General features: G+C 43.2%; 1 protein-coding gene across 10 annotated transcripts in view; it reads right to left on the reverse strand.

Moving 5' to 3' along the window:
• p2ry8 (P2Y receptor family member 8) overlaps positions 1 to 14374 on the reverse strand; it is a 102016-nt gene that overhangs the window by 40253 nt on the left and 47389 nt on the right. Inside the window, exon 1 of one of the 10 annotated variants that reach the window (XM_063052948.1) lies at positions 10962 to 11012. The exons of 1 other annotated variant lie outside the window; for it this stretch is intronic. The gene's annotated coding sequence lies outside the window, so the exon portion shown is untranslated. Of the gene's footprint in view, positions 1 to 4970; positions 5072 to 8350; positions 8529 to 9202; positions 9458 to 9521; positions 9544 to 9657; positions 9783 to 10664; positions 10704 to 10961; positions 11013 to 14374 lie in introns of those variants that run through there. 8 more of the 10 variants (XM_063052956.1, XM_063052949.1, XM_063052952.1 and 5 more) reach the window with 8 other exon arrangements.

The following is a 14374-nucleotide window of genomic DNA, read 5'->3' on the forward strand; positions in this document are numbered from 1 at the left end:
CCGCTGATGGGTGAGTCCAGAACCAGAGGCCACAGTTTAAGAATAAGGGGTAGGCCATTTAGAACGGAGTTGAGGAAAAACTTTTTCACCCAGAGAGTGGTGGATATATGGAATGCTCTGCCCCAGAAGGCTGTGGAGGCCAAGTCTCTGGATGCTTTCAAGAAAGAGATGGATAGAGCTCTTAAAGATAGCGGAATCAAAGGTTATGGGGATAAGGCAGGAACTGGATACTGATTGTGGGTGATCAGCCATGATCACAGTGAATGGCGGTGCTGGCTCGAAGGGCCGAATAGCCTACTCCTGCACCTATTGTCCATTTCTTCAGGCTCCTGTACCTCTGCACTGATTTTAGCGATGAGAAGAGGGCATATCATGGAGTGAGGGCAGGCCCTCTCAATGATGGATGCCACCTTTTTAAGGCATCACCTTTTGAAGATGTCCTCAATGACAATCTCAACTCCACATTCATAGCTATGCACAATAACCTTTCACTCCCTTGCTTTTCGAGAATTCATCTTTTATCTTAAAACATACAAAGTCTCTGCTTGAATTCTCTTTTTCAATGGGCATCACAAAGAGGCACAATACTCTGAGTGGAAGAACAGCATTTTCCCTTATTTCTGTTTTAACTGAGCAATTGATTAAGTTTGAACAGTGACCTCTAGTTCTAGATACTCACTCAGAGAAAAGATATTCTCCACATCCATTTCATCAAGCTCACTTCAGAGTTCAAATTATTCAATCCTTCTTTCACATTTCTCAGTTTTCTCTTCTCCCGACTTTCCCTGATCATTTCCTAACTGGCCTCTGCACTCCATGGATCTACATTTGGAATTCCCACCATTATCCTACCAACAAACCCATTTTCTAATCACCTTCCCCTCTCTACATTTCAAAGGGGTCTATTCCCACTGCAAGTCTCTGATCTCCTCTTCCATCTAACCTAACCATAACTCTTTAAGAATACAGGAAATTGGAGCAAGAATAGTTGATCTGACCTGTTGAACCTTCTCTGGCATTCAAGCAGATCATGGATGATCTGGCTATGGATTCAGTTCCACCAGCCTGCCTGTTCCTCAAAACCCTTAATCCCCTTTAATGCAAAAATCTATTTAGCTGGTTCTTAAAAATTTCTAAACCTACTTAATGAAGTAGCCTCTACTGCCTTCCTGGACACAGAATTCTGCAGATTCACTATGCTTCCTGAAAAGCAGTTTCTCCTCTTCTCCATTCTAAATCTATTCCCTATGGATTTATGCTCTTCCAATGACACCCAAAGTAAGTCTTGAAGAACAGTACTTCCTATTTCCTCTGGGCACATTGCACCTTTCTGCACTGAATTCAACAATGTCAGATACAATTCGTCAGCTATGCTGCAAATGTTTCCTCCTGTAGTATTAACTCAGATTTTCTCTCTGCTGAACATTTCCAACATTTTTCAATAACAGCGTTTATCTGCTCTTTGCAACTTTTACCTGTGCTTTTGGTTGTTTTATTTTTCTGTTAACTTTCCTCATTAATCTCTTAACCAGTCAGCCAACTAAACAGAGTATCATCACAACAAGCCAAAGATATTTTATCCAGTCAAAGATATTTCCTTCATCCTAACCTTCCCCTGCCACTCCCAATCCTCCCAGCTACTTAAAAATAACTTACTTTCTGATGGACTGTTCCTGTTCTTGAACTGAGATGTAAACACAAGTGACAGCACGAGTGAGATAGATCGGCTGGTTCAGTGGTGTCACAGCAACAGCTTGCACTCAAAGTCAGAAAGAACAAAGAGTTGATTGTGGACTTCAGAAAGGGTAAGACGATGGAACACACACACCAGCTCTCATCGAGAGATGAGAAGTGGAAAGGGTGAGCAACTTCAAATTCCTGACAGTCAACATCTCTGACGAGCTACCCTGGGCCCAAGATATTAATGCAGTTATTAGATTAGATTAGATTATTGTCATTTAGAAATGCATACATTAAAAAATGATACAACATTCCTCCAGAATGATATCACAAGAGAACACAGGACAAACCGAGACTAAAACTGACAAAACCACATAATTATAACATATTATAACATAGCAGTGAAGCAGGCATTTCAGAAGTTTCACCAGATGTTCCTCCGTGCTCTCACATCTGTCTCCATCAAATCAGGATTGTGCACGGCACCCTACTTGACAGATAACAGACATCACCACTGGAGTGGCCGCTACGAGCTGCATCGCGCCACCATCTTCTCCTCCCTATAAAGGAGGCATGACAGCAGCTATATTTCATTAGGAGTTTGGGGAGATTTGGTATGACATTCGCAAATTTCTACAGATGTATCATAGAGAGCATTCTAACTGGCTGCAACACCATCTGGTATGGAGGTGGTGGGGAGAGGGGTCTACTGCACAGGATTGAAATAAGCTGCAAAAAGTTGTAAACTCCATCAGCTCTGTCATGGGCGCCAGCCTCCCCAGTACCCAGGACATCTTCCAGAAGTGATGCCTCAAAAAGGTGGCATCCATCATTAAAGGGCTCCCATTACCCTGGACATGCCCTGTTCTCTTTGCTACCATCAGGGAGGAGGTACAGGAGCCTGAAGACACATACTCAATGATTCAGGAATAGCTTCTTCCCCTCTGCCAGCAGGTTTCTGAATGGACATTGAACCCATGAACACTGTCTCACTGCTTCTTACTAGTGTGTATATATATTCCTTACTGTCATTTACGGTTTTTATTATATATTGCATTGTACTGCTGCTGCAAAGCATCAAATTTCATGACATATGCTAATGATATTAAACCTGATTCTGATTCTGCAGATACTGGAAATCCAGAGCAACACACACAAAATGCTGGAGGAACTTAGCAGGTCAGACAGCATCCACTGAGTGGAATAAACAGTCGACATTTCAGGCCGAGACCCTTCATCAGGACTCCATTGTTTTTCTCTGCACAGATACTATCAGACTTTGAGAGTTTCCAAACTCTTCTGATTTCATTTCAAATATCCAGCATCAGCTGTTTTTCATACAATTACGATATTTAAGTATGTACAGTCAGATACACACTGAAATAGGTAAAGCAAAAAATGATATAGTCCCCTTGTGGGCAAATAGAATGAGAACATAAGAATTTACGATATAGGAGCAGGAGTCACCCATCTGACCTGCTCATGCACTCAGTTTCAACTACCTTCCTTTTCTCCATAACTCTTAATTCCTCCACTATGCAAGGATCTAAACAACTGTGTATTAAATATATTTAATGGAGGTAGCCTCCACTGCTACCCTGAGCAGCGAATTCCACAGATTCGCTACTCTCCTCATCTCTACCCCAAATCTCCATTCTAAATCTAACCCCCCTCCTCTCTAGCCTAAATCTATTCCCCCAATTCTTCAAGCTACGTGCCATGGCTCTATGGTACCTATGATTGGAAACAACGTTCCTGCCTCAATTATCACTTTCAAAATGTTATGTTTCAATAATATCCCTTCCCTGGTAGATGGGCAAAAGGGCTGGCATGAGCATGTTGGGCTGAAGGGTCCATTTCTGTGCAATACGAGTTTATGGGTTTATGACCACTCCTTCAACATCTGGCTGGTTTAGATGTTATATATTCTCTCCACATTTCTCCTGGCATCGTGTTCTTCAAAGGTTAAAACAATTTGCCTATTGATTGTAGGTGAGCAACTACTAACCAAAGGAAGTGGTCTGAACCTAGACTGTACAATCCAGAATATTCCTAACCCAACTCTTAGAACAAGGATGGTGATCAGTTCCACCATATATGGCCGCTCTTAGTTAATTATCACTAGCCAGAAGGAGTCTTTCCTAATTGCCTGTAGAGGTTAATTCACATGCAGAGGTTATTTCATTCTGATGAGGGATTTGAAGGAGTGGGTGAGCAATTTCAAGTTCCTGGGTGTCAGGATCTCTATGCATCTATCCTGGGCCTAAAATATTGACGCAGTTACAAAGAAGGCACAGTGGCAGCTACAATTCATTTGGAGTCTGACAGCATTCTAACTGGTTGCATCACCATCCGGTATGGGAAGGGCGAGGTGGGGTAGGGCACTTCACAAGATCAAAATAAGCTGCAGAAAGATGTTAACTCAGTCAGCTCCATCATGGGCACCAGCCTCTGCAGCATCCAGGACGTCTTCAAGAAGCGATGCCTCAAAAAGACAGCATCCATCAGTAGAGATCCCCATCACCCAGGACGTGCCCTGTTCTCTTTGCTACCAGCAGGGAGCAGGAGGGCACATAGTCAATGATTCAGGTACACCACCTTCTTCCTGCCTTACAATTTCTAAATGGATATTGAACCCATGAACACGACCTCACTACTTCACTTTTGCACGACTTATTTATATACTGACTGTAATTCAAAGGTTCAAATCCTGCCATGGAAAACATTAAAAGTAATTTAATAAATCTGGAATATCTAAATAAAGTTATCTCAGTAATATAAAACTACTGGATTGTTATTCAAATTCATTTGACTTATTGAGCAGAATCAGACTGACACGTTGTGAAATTTGTTATTTTGCAACAGCAGTACAGTGAAATACATAATAGACTATAAATTACATACAATTACTACAGTATATGCAAAAGTCTTGGGCAGTCTAGCTTTATGTATGTGTCTAATACTTTTGCTCAGTACTCTAGGTACAATAGCACATACAGTCACAAAATATTAGCACAAGTCCCTGAGTGGCACAGCCTGAGAGCAGTGGTGCATGGATGGTGCCAAAAGCCAGCAATATTCACCTCCAGTGAAAAAAGCAAAACAACTCCAGGCACCAATGCAGCACTTCAAAAAAAAACACAAAAGAGTACTTAATACTGAGCTCCTATTCCTCAGGCGTAAATTACACAGGTGTACAATGTTTTCAATATAATCATAACCAAATTGCTGGTTCATTTACACAAATACAGCAGAGTTAGGGTTAGAGTTAGGACATAGGTTTAACTCACCCATGTTTTTCCCAGTGAAACCTGAACAATCTTCCTTTTATACTTGATGGGTTTGATATGAAGCATTAGCATAGTATGTAAGTGCATGAATGCTGAATTAAGCACTTATACAGTGAAGGTGAAGTTGTCTCCCCGATCTGTAGAAAAGATCCCACAAAGAGTCATGTGATAAGGACCAGATTAAAATCTGGTGATGTCTGGGAACATATTTCTAAATTATCTGAACTTGTCTAAGGGTATGCTATGTCTATATAGTACCACAAGAGCAGAATCAGGCCATTTGCCCCATCGAGTCCGCTCCACCAATCTATCATCGCTGATCATTATCCCCCTCTTTCCTCCATAGCCTTCTAATGCTGGCTAATTAATAGCCGATCAACCTCCGCTCTAAATATACCCAATTATTTGGCCTCTACAGCTATCCATGGCAATAAATTCCACAGATTCACTTCCCTCCGGCTAAGAAAAAAAATCCTCCTCATCTCTGTTCTATATGGACATCCCTCTATTCTGAGGCTGTGCCCTCTGGTCCTAGACTCCCCCCACTATAGAGAACATCCTTTCTGCATTGACTTTATCTAGGCTTTTTAGTATTTGATAGAATATTGAAGTTCAAAGTAAATTTATTATCAAAATACATATGTCATTATATACAACCCTGAGATTCACTTTGCTGCAAGCATACTCAATAAATATATAGGATAACAACCATTATGCACTCAATGAAAGACCGTCCAACTAGGGTGTTCAAAAATGAGAGTGTGCAAAAGACAACAAATCGTGCAAACACAAAATGAAAGAAATAATAATATTACCAAATAAGCAATATATATTGAGAACATGAGATGAAGAGTCTTTGAAAGTGAGCCCATTGGTGTTGGGAACATTTCAATGATGGGGCAAGTGAGGTTTACCCCCTTTGGTTCAAGAGCCAGATGGTTGAGGGATAATAACTGTTTCTAGACCTGGTGGTGAGAGTCCTGAGGCTTCTGTACCTTAGACCACAAGACATAGGAGCAGAATTAGGCCATTCAGCCCATCAAGTCCACTCTTCCATTTCATCATGGCTGATCCCGGATCCCATTCAACCCCATACCCCTGCCCTCGTACCATATCCCCTGATGCCCTGACAAATCAAAACCCGATCAACTTCCACTTTAATATTCCCACAGACTTGGCTTCCACTGCAGTCTGTGACAGAGCATTCCACAGATTCACCACACCTCAGCTAAAATAATTCCTCTTTACTTCTGTTCTAAAAGGTCACCTCTCAATTTTGAGTCTGTGGACTCTTGCTCCGAATACCCCCACCAGAGGAAATATCCTCTCCACATCCACCTTATCTAGTTCTTTCAACATTTGGTAGGCTTCAATGAGATCCCCCCACATTCTTCTAAATTCCAATGAGTACAGACCCAAAGCTGACAAACGCTTCCCATATGTTAACCCCTTCCTTCCCAGAATCATCCTCGAAAACCTCCTCTGGACTCTCTCCAATGATAACACATCCTTTCTGAGATATTACGCCCAAAACTATTGACAATACTTCTAGAGCAGCCTGACTATTGTCTTATAGAGCTTTAGCATTATCTCCTTGCTTCTATATTCTATTCATCTTGATATAAATGCCAATATTGCATTTGTCTTCTTTACCACAGACTCAACCTGTAAATTAAACTTCTGGGAGTCTTGCACAAGGATTCCCAAGTCCCTTTGCACCTCTGATGTTTGAATCTTCTCCCCATTTAGACAATAGTCTGTACTATTGTTCCTTTTACCAAAGTGCATTATCGTACATTTCCCAACACTGTATTCCATCTGACACTTTTTTTTGCCCATTCTTCCAATTTGTCCAAGTCCAGCCGCAATGGCATCGCTTCTTCAGCACAAACCATCCCTCCACCTGTTTTCGTATCACCCACAAACTTTGCCACAGAGCTATCAATTCCGCTATCTAAATCATTTACAAACAATATAGTCATAGTCATACTTTTTTGATCCCGGGGGAAATTGGTTTTCGTTACGGTTGCACCATAAATAATTAAAAACGAAAACCAATATGAAAAGTAGTGGTCCCAATACTGACCCGAGGAATATCATTAGTCACAGACAGCCAATCAGAAAAGGCCCCTTTTATTCCCACTCGCTGCCTTCTGCCTGTCACTATCCCTCAATATATGCCAGTATATTTCCTGCAACATCATAAGATTTTATCTTCTTACGCTGCCTCAGGTGAGGCACCTTATCAAAATGCCTTCTGAAAATCTAAGTAAATGATATCCACTGCCTTTTCTTTGTCCACCCTGCTTGTTACTTCCCCAAAGAATTCCAACAGACCTGTCAGGCAAGATTTCCCTTTGCAGAAACCATGCTTACTTTGAATTATTTTGTCATTATTCTCCAAGTACCCCGAAACATCACACTTAATAATAGACTCCGACACTTTCACAAACACTGACTGGCCTATAATTTCCTTTCTTCTGCCTTCCTCCCTTCTTAAAGAGTGGAGTGACATTTGCAATTTTGCAGTCCTCCAGGACCATGCCAGAAGTGAGTGATTCTTGAAAGATCATGACCAATGCACCCGTTATCTCTTCAGCAACATCTCTCAGGACTCTGGGATGAAGTCCATCTGGTCCAGGTGACTTACCCACCTGAAGACCTTTGAGTTTGCCTGGCACTCTTTCTTTTGTAATAGCAATGGCACTCACTTCTGCTTCCTGACACTCACAGACCTCTGGCATCCAGTCTTCCACAGTAAAGACTGAAGCAAAGTATTTATTAAGTTCATCTGCCATTCCCATTACTACCTCACCAACATCATTTTCTTGTGGTCCAATAATAACTCTCACCTTTTACTTTTACATAACTGAAAAAAATTTAGTATTCTGCTGTATATTATCTGCTAGTTTGCTCTCATATTTCATCTTTTCCCTTTTTAGTTGCCTTCTTTCAAATTTTGAGAGCTTCCCAACCATCCAACTTCCCACTCACTTTTGCTACCTTGTATGCCTTTTCCTTGGGTTTTAAGTGCACCTTATCAGCCACTCGTGTCTAGCCTTGCCATTTGAGAACAACTTCTTCTGTGGGACATATCTATCCCGTGCCTTGTGAACTATTCCCAGAAACCTCGGCCACCTGTGCTCTGCCTTCATCACTGCCAGTATCCACCTGGGAAAACCCCTTTCTCATGTATCTGTAATTGCCTTGATTCCATTGCGATACTGATACATGTAACTTACGTTTCTTCTTCCTGAAGCCTTGGTTTAGTGTCTAATAAATTTTAAAATACAGGTATCTGACTCCCACTGTGCCATAATTTCTCAGGATTGGATTGATTCGCCTGCTTTCTGGAGCTAAAAATGAACCAGTGGCCTTACCTTTCAGAGATTAAAATGCTGCTGACTAAGCCAGTACTAAGCACAAATAACTGGTCGTTTTTTTTTAAATTTCCACACTGCACTGAACCAAGAATATAGAAGTCGAGCTCACAGCTGCGAGACGTGAGAGCACGTTGCTTTGTTTTTCTCGCTATTCCCCCTCTGTTCAGTGGAAAGACTTTTTACTCAGCTGCGAAAACCCCTTGCTTTGGCTGAAATCAGAATTCCGCAGAGGAGGCGACACACCAGACACGGTCGCACCTGTCTGGTGGTGTTGATCAAATGTGGCACCGGATTAAACTCCAACGCACCTGCTACTCAACATTGTACAGTGCGGTGTGACTTCAACCCATGCACGCACAACCACATAAACTCAACTTGCTTCATTGCACTGTAACCAATGTCAACAGCGGCGGGAAACTGCAGCTTGCTGCCCCTAGACTTCAAGCAGGGTTACGTAGCCTGGGAAAGCATCGCATTCCGTGAGCAACTCACCCCCCACCCCCCACCCCCCAGTTACTCAAGCCCAGCGACAGAGAGGGTAATTTGGCGAAGGTCCCGTGGCGTTCGGGATCCAGTGCCTATCCAGATAGGGATCGAGAGATGAGCAATTACAACAGCAATTACGACAGTCACAGGATAACAACACAGCACGGTGCAGGCCCTTCGGCCCACGATGTTGTGCCGACCTTTTAAACTACTCTAAGATCAATCTCACCCTTCTCTCTTGCATAACCAATTCTATCAGCCGCGCGATTTTTCAAACTGTGTTTTTAAAATATCGCTAATGTACGGTACCATCCCCGGTAGTGCGTTCCACTCACTCACCACGGTGTCCAAAAAAAAACGTACCTCTGACATTCTCCCTATTATTTCCTCAAATCACTTTAATTCCGGCTATATTAGCCTTCTTCGCCCAGAGAAAAAGGCTCTGACTGTCCACGTGATCGGCTGTCTGACAACTTGAGCTATTGCAGAAGGTGTTAAAACAAGGGCTGGCTTCTGTCTCTCTCCCTCTCCCGCTCTCTGCAGTGATCACCCTTCAAATCCTGCAGCCTCCACGACGCTAGCAGAGGCACAAACGTTAAACGAAAAGTAACGGCTGGCTGATCAGATCGCATGATGTAGTAAAAGCGTGCAAGCTCATGGAATGACAGTGCGGGGAGTTTACCTTTACTGGCGGCGGGAGGAAGGGGCCCGAGTGCGTCAGCAAACTGAAACAATTGGGAAGAAGTAGTGACTGTATCTGTTGAGGGTTAGTGTTTAACCCTCAGTACACTACTCCAAAAAAAAATCTTTCTCCTTACCATGTCAGGAAAAGGAAAAATAAGTATCTTCAGCTATGACATTATATTCCATATTCAAGACAATGCAATAATATAACACCATACAGTAGCGGCAGGGATGATCCTGTCAGGGATCAATTGCTTCAAGGAGTTTTTACGTTCTCGCCCGTGACCGCGTGGGTTTCCATCAGATGCTCCGGTTTCCTCCCATACAGGAAAGGGGTAGTGAATTGTGGGCATTCTATGTTGGCGCCAGAAACGCGGACCGCCCAGCGCAACCCTCGCTGGCTTTATTCGACACAAACAACGCATTTCACTGTATGGTTTAACATGCCTGTGACCAATAAAGCCAAATATAAAACAGAAAACAAAAATATTTTAATGCTACACGATACAGCTGCATTAATATGACTGCTGGTTGCTTGCCGTCTAGTAACTCTTGGTGTCACTTCTTCTTCAGTAACCAGTAGACTGTAACTGAACCAGTTCCCACAGTGCTAGTGTTGAGCTTAGCATGCAATTGCCCATAAAAACTTCCAAACCAAAAGAAATGTTGTTTATAAATGAAAGACAGCAGCTATTCAGAGTTCCTTAGTACCGTACTTTTACAATATATTAATTAGATTCACATTCTATCCTGCAATATATTCTATAACTAATTGAAGATCCAATTTGTAGCAGATGCTATTTTAATTGACAGCTGCAAAAAAAAAACAAACATAAAATAAATTTACTTTTATTAAGCCTGCCAGTTATGCAAACCAGAATAATCATTTTGATAAAAAAAAACAAGGGTTAAATTTTTGGTTGTATTTTGCCAAGGGCGTGCAAGTGACGAAAGGAGCTTGCACTTGCACAGAACAAATGCCCCAAAACACTACACGGGGGGGGGGGCTTTATTATCCACACAAGTAGGTGATCAAAAAGATAGTTTTCAAGGAATAATTTGAAGGTGGCGGGGGAGGGGCGCGCGCAGTGAAAGCAGATGCAAAAAGTTTTAGTTGCGTAAGGCAACCTGGAGCACTCACCTGTAAAGTGTTAAATTGGCGGGCATACTCTGTATGGTTGCGTGATCTGTGTGTACACTTTTTCCTGTACCTGTGAGGAAATGACGTTCAAAAGGAAGCCTTTGGTTTCCTTGTGAAACATGTTCAGATCATAATCGGAAGGACTTTGGATAACCTGTCATGCACATTTCAGGTCAGCATTTTTTACTCAAAGATAAAATCTGCACAGTTCGCCTCGTACAATGACCTGCTTTAATTCAAATTGCAGAGCATTTAAAAATAATATTAAAATGCATCAACACCGCAAGGGAAACATACCTTCAGTCAAGTTTGTTGCCATCGTCTTAAAAGCTTCCCGCTAACTGAGACACACAAAGTGAGTTTGTAATGATACATTCTCCAACAGGAAGTTCTTACCTCAACACTGAAATTCACTCCCTTCCGTTCTAAGTTAGCTCAAACCGCATAAAGACACACCCTTTTGTGGCTATTTAGATGTTACAACAGCCTGTTTCATCACTTCGCTATTTCCTTCTGTTCTTTTTGCTCTGGTTTCATCCTTGCTCCAATCACTCCGTCGCTTTCTTCAGCTCTGAAACCAAATCCGCAATCTGCTGAAAACAGTATCACAGCATGCTCCCCTTTACTCTGCCAACAGATAGGTTGGATCCTATTTTGGTCTTTTGGTTTGAAATCACTGTTCCCATTGGCCTCAACGCCCATTGAACTTCTCATAACTTGTCACTCATTAGACTGCCATCCCAAAACCTCTGGTCTCCAGGTCCAAGCAACACGCACAAAATGCTGGAGGAACTCAGCAAGCCAGACTGGCTCTATGGAAAAGAGTACAGTCGACGTTTCGAGCCGACACCCTTCAGCAGGACTAGAGAAAAAAAGATGGGGAGTGGGGTTAAAAGTTGGGCGAGAGGGGGGAGAGAAACACAAGGTGATAGGTGAAACCGAAAAGTGGGGAGAGGTCCAACTGGTCAGATAACGTTCCCTCTGTCCAGACTGCTTCAATCTGAAGCCTCAACTCCCATTGGTCTAAATTCTTAGAAACTCCCCTCGTCCAGGAGGTTCTGATGGAAACGAAAATGGCATGGTAGTGTAGTAGTTAGTGGTTCCCAACCTGCTTTTTTTTTGCCACGGAGACTTACCATTAACCGAAAGGTCCGTGGACCCCAAATTGGGAACCCCTAACTGTTAGCGTAACATTAATACAGCGTCAGGGATCCAGGTTCAATTCCTGCCTTTACCTGTGAAGAGATTGTACGTCCTCCCCGTGACCACGTGAGTTTCCCCCAGGTGTTCCAGTTTCCTCCCACGTCCCTGGCTGGTCACCTGGCTGTAACTAAGCTTATTGGTTCGGAAGGGCATGTTACAGTGTGGTATCGCTGAATGAATGAATGAATGAATGAATGAATGAATGAATGAATGAATGAATGAATGAATAAATAAATAAATAAATAAATAAATAAATAGAAACTGATAAAGACTAGAATTGTGATGTAGCACTGTATATTCCACCTTAGGCTAATGTCAAACAGGCTCGAGACGAACTGAGCGATATAATCAACAGGTATGAAACAGTACGTCCTGATACCGTCCCCATCATTTTAGGAGATTTTAACCAGGCCAGCCTGATAAAGTCACAAAATAAATATTATCCACAGATCACCTGTAGTACCAGAGTAACTAACACACCGGTCCGCTGCTACACTAAATTCAAGGGTGCCTACCGTGCTATATTCCACGCCCACTCTTCGGAAAGTCCGAACCCCTGGCTGTACTTCTCAAATCACAAACAAGAGAAAATCTGCAGATGCTGGAAATCCGAGCAACACACACAAAACGCCGAAGGAACTCGGCGGGCCCGGGCAGCATCTATGGGGGAAAAGAAAAGTACAGTCGCCGTCTTGGGCCGAAACCCTTCGGCGTGACCGGAGAGAAAAAAAGCAAATGGGTAGATTTAAAAGGTGGGCTGGGGTGTTGACACCACGTGATAGGTAAAAGCTGGAGGGGGAGGAATGAAGTAAAGAGCGGGGAAGTTGATTGGTGAAAGAGACAGAAGACCATGGAAGAAAGGAAAAGGGAAGAACTTCTGCGCCCTGAGTATAGGCAGAGACTGAAGACCGCAGCACTAGTAATGAGGACCAAGAAGGTATGAATCAGGAAGGCACAGGGGTGCTTACAGGACTGCTTTGAGTCGGTGGAGGACTGGACTGTAATCAGGGATTCATCTTTGAATCTGGATGAGTTTGCCACGGTTGTCGCCGACTTCATTAAAACCTGTGCGGATGAGTGGGTGCCTACGAAAACTTGCTGCACATTCCCAAACCAAAAACCGTGGATGAACCAAGAGGTTCGGAGTCTGCTGTGGGCTGGATCTGTGGCATTTAAGTTTGGCGACCCGGGTCTATACAGGAAAACCAGGTATGAATCCGGAGGGCTATTTCAAGAGCCAAGAAGTTGGAGGGGGGCATTAGATACATGACAACTCTGGCAGAGTTTGCAGGACATCACTTCCTACAAAGCGAAACGCAACGTCAGGAATGGCAGCGATACTTCACTACCAGACGAGCTTAAAACCTTCTATGCTCGCTTTGAAAGGGAGAATAAAACCACAACCGTGAGGATCACCGCAGCATCCGATGATCCCGGGATCTCAGTCTCGGAGGCTGTCGTCAGGCTGTCTTTCAAGAGGGTGTACCCTCCCAAGGCATTAGACCTGATGGAGTACCTGGCAAGGATCAGAAAGCCTGCGCCAACCTGCTGGCGGGAGTGCTCAAAGACTTTTCAATCTCTCTTTGCTGCAGTCGGAAGTTCCCATCTGTTTCAAAAGGGCAACAATTATACCAGTGCTGAAGAAAAGCGGTGCGAGCTGTTTCAACGACTATCGTCCTGTACCACTCACATCTACGGTGATGAAAAGCTATGTGAGATCGGTTATGACTGGAATCCACACCTGTCTCAGGAAGGATCCGGAGCCACTGCAATTTGCCTATCATCACAATAAATCTATAACAGACGCGATTTCAATGGCAGTTTACTTGGCCTTGGATCACCTGGAAAATGCAAATTCCTATGTCAGGATGATGTTTATTGACCAGAGTTCAGCACTTACGCCATCATTCATACTGTCCTGATCGAAAAACTACAGAACCTGGGCCTCTGGATCCTCGGATAGAAAACTTACAGAACAATACAGGCCCTTCGGCCCACAAGGTTGTGTCGAACATGTCCCTACCTGAGAAATTACTAGGGTTACCTTAGACCTCTATTTTTCCAAGCTCCATGTACCTATCAAAAAGTCTCTTAAAAGACCCTACGGTATCTGCCTTCACCACCATTGCCGGCAGCCCATTCCACACATTCACCACTCTCTGAGTAAAAAACTTACCCCTGACATCTCCTCTGTACCTACTTCCCAGCACCTTAAAACTGTGTCCTCTTGTGGCAGCCATTTCAGCCCTGGGAAAAAGCCTCTGACTGTCCACACGATCAATACCTCACATCATCTTATACACCTCTGTCAGGTCACCTCTCATCCCCCATCACTCCAAGAAGAAAAGGCCGAGTTCACTCAACCTGTTTTCATAAGGCATGCTCCCCAATCCAGGCAACATCCTTGTAAATCTCCTCTGCAGTGAGGTGACCAGAACTGAGCACAATACTCCAAATGGGGTCTGACCAGATCCCTATGTAGCAGCAACATTACTTCTCAGCTCCTA

This window comes from Mobula hypostoma, chromosome 7 (genome assembly GCF_963921235.1).
Source record: "Mobula hypostoma chromosome 7, sMobHyp1.1, whole genome shotgun sequence".
Taxonomy (NCBI): Eukaryota; Metazoa; Chordata; class Chondrichthyes; order Myliobatiformes; family Myliobatidae; genus Mobula; species Mobula hypostoma.